This window comes from Rattus norvegicus, chromosome 6 (assembly GCF_021556685.1).
Source record: "Rattus norvegicus strain SHRSP/BbbUtx chromosome 6, alternate assembly SHRSP_T2T, whole genome shotgun sequence".
NCBI classification, from domain to species: domain Eukaryota; kingdom Metazoa; phylum Chordata; class Mammalia; order Rodentia; family Muridae; genus Rattus; species Rattus norvegicus.
This window is the reverse complement of record NC_141539.1, coordinates 144,567,505-144,575,561: the sequence shown is the minus strand read 5'-3', so window position 1 is coordinate 144,575,561 and position 8,057 is coordinate 144,567,505. Positions and strand designations below refer to the sequence as shown.

Here is an 8,057-nt window from a genome sequence, read left to right as displayed (position 1 = left end):
TTGTTTCTCACAGCTTTTGCCTCTGGTATATAAGGAGATCTCAGTAAAGCCTTGGTGGCACTTGCTGAAAACGGGTGACCTGTGTACGTGTTTTCTTTCAACCCCGCAGACCTACGCCCGATATTCACACACTGGCTGCATAGGCACCGACATTTCCCAAGTGTGGGTCCCAAGACGAGCAGCAGCCTCAGTGTCCCTAGAGCTCTGACAAGAAATTAGAATCCTTGCCCCCTCCTGAGACTTTACTGAATCAAATCTCCGGGAGTGAGGTTTGGGAATCTGGGCTTCAGCCACTATCTGGTCATGGGTGATTCTCCATCAAACATCAGAATCTCTGTGACTGTGAACCAAGTTAAAACAACTCACAAAGCGGGTGACCTTGAAATTCACTCAGCTTCATTTTATCATCAATAAAATGATAAATGAAGCTGTGGAATTTAATTGGCTGCCCAGCCAATTAAAGTGTGTGTGTGTGTTGGGGGATGGGGTGGATGTGTGTAGTGTGTGTGTGTGTGTGTGTGTGTGTGTGTGTGAACATTGTGTACATTCTCTGACATCTCTATACATTGTGCCATGGCTGAATGAAGCTATTTAACATATGCATTAACTTAGTCATCATATATAGAAAGCAAAACTTAAAATCTCAGTAGATTTCAAACATATAGTATATACTGTAGTTGATTATTAAGTTTATCTTTGAACTTATTTCTCCTGCTTAAACTAAAATTTTGGTGTTTTTTTTTGTTTTGTTTTGGTTTTTTTTTTTTAACCAATATTTCCCTCATCTCTCTACTCCCCCACGTCTAATGGACATGATTGGTTTTTGAGAAAGCTAGAATGTTCTACGGTTTGTAATATAGTATTAATGGTAGCAGATTTTCACACATTAAAACACTAGCCAGAATATAGAACTCGCTTAAATACTGTTTCGCTCAGAGTGTTCTAGGGTATGGGTTGTATATAATCTGTTCTTTCTTTAGGATGAGAAAACTATAACTTCAGGGTTGAAGAAATTTGTAGAAGGCAGGACTAGACAGCCAAGCTAGAGGAACTCAAATCTATCTTCTGCTGATCTCTTTTCTGTCACCATTATGCCTTTATGCAGGCAAAAATAATAGGTAGGTAGGTGGGTGGGTGGATGGGTGGATGGAAAGGAAGGAAGGAAGGAAAGGAAGGTAATGGAAGGAAGGGTCGATTGATCAAGGTTTGCTTTTAAGAAACAATAATCCCAGGGTCTCATGTAGTCCATGCCAGCCTGGAACCTGCTATATAGCTGAGCATAACCTTGAACTCCTGATCGTCCCACCTCCACCTACCTAGATTACAATGACCCAAGGAACTCAAACACCTTTAAAATGAATGGGAAAGAGGTCGAGTTTCTTCCCATCCCAGCATGCTCACCACTGAGCCTCTAGCACCTCCCCACTGTTACTTCTTCTCCCAAGTGTTCACACTATTTTCAAATGTCTTAAACCTGGTGCAGCCCATGCTGTGACCCCAGCACTCAGGAGAGAAGGCCAGTAGGATTACCACCAGTGCCAGGTCAGCTTAGTCTGCACAGTGAGCTCCAGCCCAGCCACCTGATGCAGAAGAAAAACAACACCCCAACTCCTCAGCCCCACCCCAACCCTGCAGCCTGTTTCTCTTTTCTAAAATCGACATATCCTCTAGACTTGACTGTGAGGAAATGTATCCCAGACAGTTAATCGAATCTGAAAATCCGAACAGCTTTCAGTTCTGGCCAACTTGCCTGTCTGGATCCTTTTAAAGCATTTTTGTCCTCACAAGCTTTAGCCCTTGCTATGTGTAGACCAGCACCAAGAAATCTGTAACAATGTAACACTGAAGGCCTACCCTTAAGACTATGGAATGAAGCCAATAGCCACAAATCCTAAACCCAACTCATGGGATGTGAGCTTTGCTGATGTCACTTCAAGGCAAATCCTGTTTGTATATTACATGAAGCAGAAACCAACTGTCCTGCACACAGGAGACATGGCTTCCTAGAGATGTCACAATGGTCTTGCTAGCCTGCCTTGGAGCAATAGGAGCTGACCAAGGAAATTGAATGTAATTATGTTAGATTCAGAGACTTTTGTTTGTTTGATTGATTGTTTGTTTTTGAAGCAAAGGAACTTTTTGGCTCCCATGCCTCCTTCCTATGGTTCTCCCCACACTATCTCCCTTCTGCTTTGCCCCCTGAACTTACTTTCCCCCTACAACAATCAGGAAAGGTCAGGGAACTTTGCTTTTAACATAAAGAAGAATTAAGTTTTCAAGTCATAGGAAAATTGGAGCCTGTGAAGGCAAGACAAAACAAAAACAAAACAAAACAAAAAACCCACGAAAACGAGCATTCCATACTCGAAAGGAAATGGGGTCAATCAAAAAGAAAATCAAGGGGAGGGGGAGGAGGGGGAGGAGGGGGAGGAGGGGGAGGAGGAGGAGGAGGGGGAGGTCATCAACAGTGACAACAGTGGTTGTGGTAATGATAACACTCATGGTTCTACTTCTTTTTTGAAACTGCTTGGTTGGTATTTTCTCACCTATTTCTGGGTGTAATGATTCACTACATATTGTGTAGTAATGCCCTATAAGGTAAAGCCTTCCATTTTGGAGGGAAGTTTATTAAGACCCAGGTTGTTCTAAAAGGAGGTAAAACTTTGCATCCTACAGGGACGCTGCTTAAACCCCAGAAGTTCCTGAAACTGACCAGATTCTCTAGGCTTGTCCCTCCTCAAGTATAAACAAACAATAAGGCCTGCTGGGAGACACCGGAAGTCCAGTGTTGCTGCCCAGGAAAGACTTAATCAGACAAGCTTCCTAAAGGAGACAGAACAGACAGCTGGAAGAGACGCAGAACAGCCAAGCTGCCTAGCAGAAGCTCAGCCAATGGAGCTGCCTGGAAAGACACTTTCCAACCTGTTGGACAGACTGCACGTTGTACAGTGTCCCCTGGGTTACAAGATTTTGTTAGGCATCACCCATGCTGAAGAGGCTTTGGTGGGGCCATCACCCATGATGGAAGGGGCTTTGGTGATGCCATCGCCCATGCTGGGAAGCTTTGGTGGTGCAGCTAACTTTGAGTCATTTTTGCTCCCGTAAGTTACCTTGGTCAGACTCACTTACTCAGGCCTCACTTTGGTCTATCATTTGCTCCCAAGTGGGCTGAGTAAATATTTGTTCATGTTTCCTCAGGAACAGTGTAACACATGTACACAGTGTACAACTCATGTTGAGAGTGATCAGTGTGTACCACAGAACCAAAGGGTACAGTGGGTGGGTGGGTGGGTAGAGAAAGGCAAGCAAGTCACTTACTTGACATAACATTAAATTTTGTTTTCTACCTTGCTTCCTTATACAAAAGTCAGGCACAGATACCAGGCACTCAACACACATGCAGGCAAACCGTGAAAATAAAAATAAACAAGAAAACAAGGTACACCAAAAAGTAAAGAACTTACGTTAGCAGGAACAATGACTTTAACAACGTTTAGCTGATGCTGAGTCCCAGCCTAGTGCCTCATGGAAAATTGGGCCCCCTTCCTTGACCCCAATAGCACACTCATATTTAAGAATAGGATGCTATGCAGAAGAAACACAAATAGAAGTAGAGTTCTTTGAAGCTAAGATTATAACAGCTCAAATAAAATGTTCAGTGAAAGGCTCAAGAAATTCCCTAAACAGTTGAGCAAAAAAGAAAGAGACGAGACATGAAGAAATGTGTAGTTCCAATATTTGACCTTAGGAAATTCAGAATAAAGAAGCAGAAAGGCTTCCCCCCCATCCCCCCACCCCCACCCACGCCGCCGCCGTCTGTCCACCACAGCTGACACGAGCTGTGTTGACTCTTATCTGCTAGCCGTCCTTGGGGGCAGCTCCTCTCCCAGCACCCTCAAGGAAATACTAGACAGCGTGGGCATTGAGGCAGACGATGACCAGCTCAACAAGGTCATCAGTGAGCTGAATAAAAAAGCACTGAGGATGCCATTGTTCGGGGTGTTGGCAAGCCAGCCATTGTGCCTGCTGGTGGGGCTGTGGCTGTTTCTGCTGTCCCTGGCTCTGCAGCTCCTGCTGCTAGACCCCCTTGCAGGAGAAAAAAAAAAGAAGGAAGAGGAGTTTTGGGGGTTGGAGATTTAGCTCAGTGGTAGGGCACTTGCCTAGCAAGCTCAAGGCCCTGGGTTCGGTCCTAAGCTCCAAAAAAAAAAAAAAAAAGAGTCAGACGAAGACATGGGATTTGGCTTGTTTGATTAAATTCCTGCTCTCCTGCAAATAAAGCCTTTTTGTGTAAAACAGCAGCAGCAACAGCAGCAACAAATCAGAAAAAAATAAAACAGAGATGAGTGATATAGACAAGCAAGTGATATGAAGAGGAAATGGTAGATGCATGCAGAAATAGACAGCAATCTAGAATTCATTAACACAAACCTTCAGACTCTGAGAGTCTCTTAACACTAGGCTGGAGAGACAGCTCAGCAGGGAAGTGCGTTTGCTGCTCTTTCAGACAATCCTCGATCACTTCCCAGTGCCCATGTGGGGCAGCTCACAGCTGCCTCTAACTCCATCTCTTGAGGATCAGTGCCCTCTTCTGGCCTCAGTAGGCACTGCACTTATGTGCGGCCCTACTCACACACACGCAGACACATATAGGTAAGAACAAAAATAATTTAAAAGGGCTCTACTAACTTTGAATCATTACAGAACTTCAGAACACAAGGTGTAAAAAGATTCTAAAGCTTTTCAGGAAGAATGTATTATCATGAGTCCCTGAACATACCAATTCTCTCAGAGGCTAGCAGGAACATGAAAGAAATCAGAGGTGAGACTTGATGCTCTGGTTCTCATCAGGTCCAGGTCTAGGGCATGAATGAAGGCAGCAGGCTACTGGCTGAGGAGGGGAGAAGAGGAATGGGAGTACCTTGAGCACCTGGATCTCATGGGGTCCTCATGGCTGTCTCTGACTGTTGAGGGGGACTGAAGCTGAGTGTATAGAATAACATGTTTGACATTAAATAACAAAAAAGGATGCACCATCCCATGCTAGCACTGGTTACTCTCTGGCCACAGTGGTCTTGCGGCCTCCATGGCTAGCTCCAAGCAACGACCACCCATCTCACAGTTAGTTGTCACAAATCCCTATAACCTGGTAAAATCCAAACTCTAGAGGCTTCTAATTTATCAGTCGGATTTATATCAGTAAATTCTCACACTCCACAAACGCCCAAACAAAAAACTCAGACCCAATGGATGTTGATATAAGCTGTCCACTTAGATTGGGCAAATTTTCCTATAATAATCCATCCCTTACATGATATTCATAGCTACCTGTGGCTATTTAAAGCCACACGGATCAGGGTTGTCCTTCTCTTCTCTCTATCTTACCCACCTCTCAAACTCTCTGCCCACTCTCCATTTCTACTGTCCAACCAATCACAGGCTCTAGCCTTGTCTTTCACCTGCTTACAGATAGCAATCTACAAACATGTAGATGGGCTATCCCAGAGCTGAGCTAACCTCTCCCTCTTCCTGGAGGGATCAGCACAATTGAAAAGGCACTCAACAACGCTAAAGCCCTAGCTGAGCGGTAGAGAGAACAAGACCATGCAGCAGAGTCTCTCATGAGTAGACCACAGCTCTCCACTCTCTGCAGAAGCGAGGAAGCAGCATTGGGAAGACATCCAAGAACTTAATAAAGTTAAGTCATCGGCCGCAGTCCCCACGGTTATGGAACTCTACCTAGAAAATCGGGTACAGAAGTGTTGGGGGTCTAGATTAAGCCCCTGCGTGCTCTTTGGTTGGTGGTTCGGTCTCTGTGACCCCACCCTGGCCCAGAGTTGACTCTGTAGGTCTTCAAATCAAATCAAAGAATTCTAACAAGAGAACAAAGAACTGTGAGCCTCCTTGGGGTCGGATGAGCTCCCGTCTGCCTTGGAACCAGTCATGAGCAAGCCCTCAAGAACAAAAGTTTAGATTGCTAATGGCTAGCAAAAAAGATGGCCCAGGTATAAAAGAGCAACGCTCTAAGAAAGTGCAAGCACAAGTTAGCCAGATCATGGAGAGGCAGCAGCAATGAGGGAAGCCATTGAAATTGACAAGCATCTCAGGAAACCATGGCTCCCGTGAGGCTTTATTCAGCATCTGATGAAAACCGATGCACAGACCCACGGTCAACATCAGGTGGAGCTCAGTGAGTCTTGGGGAAGAGTGGGGGATAGAATCGAGCAAGCTGGAGGAGTCAGGGACACAAGAAGACCTACAGAGTCAACTCTGGGCCAAGGTGGGGTCACAGAGACCGAACCACCAACCAAAGAGCACGCAGGGGCTTAATCTAGACCCCCAACACTTCTGTACCCGATGTACGGAGGAGTGGAAATTTCGGGTTTCTTTGTAGACTGCGTTGTGTCCTGTGATGTTTTTCTGGAAACTGTTCTGTGAGAGGATGTTTTTGCTGAAGCAGGCACGTGGGAGGATGTTTTGCTCAGAATAGACCGTATGGTGTTTTTCTGGAAGTAGCCTAGGAAAAGGGGCATGTGATGTTTTGCTGGACCACGTGGTGTTTGGAAAGGGTATAAACATAACCCAACAGACAGTGGGTGATGCTCTGGCATTGACTTACCTTGCCACTCCTTGCTGGTCTTCATTGGGCTTTGCTGATGATGGTCTTCACTGATGAAGGTGTAGCATTGGTTCACCTTGCCTTCTTCATGAACATCATTTGTCCTGACTTCATAGAGAGAAATGCACAAAGAACGTCTCGTGCTATTCTGATAGCTTCTTGCCACATCTGCAGACGTGGGCCGATTGACAGAGCCTTGCGGTTTCTTTTGGATTGAGCTGCTGTTGCTGATTCAAGAATATTTTTTGTGAGTGGATCTAGCTACTGCTGCTTTCTGATTTGTGTGAATCGAGCTGCTGATATCCTGACAACGAAGATACCCAACAGAAGTACTTCTAATCACGTCCGCATCCCCTTCTGCCCTATCAACTGTCTCTGGTGGGTGGTGGGCTAGAAGGGAGGTTAAAACATTTAAGAACCCTTATTAAAGTAGGTTTTGAAAAATCTAAGCCTACAGTACAGCATGGTCTTCCTGTGAGTCTCCTAAAAATTGGAGCAAAGGCTGTCTGACTAGGTTGCCTGCCATTGGCTCCTCTTATTGGCCTGCGTGGTTGGGCCTCAGTGGGAGAGGATGTCATTAGTCCTACTGTAACTAGACATTCCAGGGTGGAGTGGGACCCAAGGAGGGGTGCTTCCCTTTCTCTGAGTAGATTTGGAGGGGGCTAAGGGGTAGACATTCGTAAGGGCTGGACTGGGAAGAGAGGAGGGGGAACGAGATCGGAATTGAATGAGAAAATTGAATGAGAAAAGTAAATTTTTGAAAAAGAAAGAAAAGAAATTGACAGGCAACCAGGTTCAAGGAACAGGAGCTAAACTTTCAACTCAAGCAGGAAAACAAAGATGAAATCATGAGAGTGATCCTTCTGATAACTTGAGAATCCTTTTTGAACCTTTCAGAAGGACAGTGTGTCACAGAGTACATCTTTGTCTGCACTAGTGACTAATAGTGACCTGAGTCTGAAGAAGTTTTCTATGTGGTGGTTAGGACTGGTCCAGAGATGGGCGGATGGATGAGTGAATCACTTCAACCAGCCCCCTTTCCTCTCTAGTGTGTTTAAGCACAGTGGCTAAGAGACAGGACAGGAAAGTATGCAGTCAGTGGTCATAAACTCGCTTTAAAACACAATTAGAAAGTCGAAGCTGAGCGTGTGCTGATCGGGCACAGTGTTCACTGATGAGCACTGTGTGGTTTCAGAAGCTCTACTGGCTTCCTGGGTGATACACATAAGTCGGCCTGAACACTCCCAATTAGCGCTTGGAAATCCTGAGTCATCCTAACTTTAAAAAATTAAGTTTTGCCATAGTCTTCTTTCATGGAAGATCTTCCCTCTAAGTCTCACTCTCCCTGTTCAATGTCAGAGTTAACAAATCGCTTTGGTACCATGAGGCTCTGCCTTAGCTGCCGGCCCACTGTCCCCTTCATTTCCATTCTCTGTCAAGG

General features: G+C 45.2%; 2 pseudogenes; both read left to right on the top strand.

Annotated features, from left to right (window-relative positions):
* The first annotated feature begins 303 nt into the window (after window positions 1–303).
* On the top strand, window positions 304–4,254 carry LOC103692742 (60S acidic ribosomal protein P2 pseudogene; annotated as a pseudogene).
* Window positions 4,255–4,803: 549 nt separating this feature from the next.
* LOC148005529 (FGFR1 oncogene partner 2 homolog) lies at window positions 4,804–7,630 on the top strand (annotated as a pseudogene).
* The last annotated feature ends 427 nt before the right edge of the window (window positions 7,631–8,057 follow it).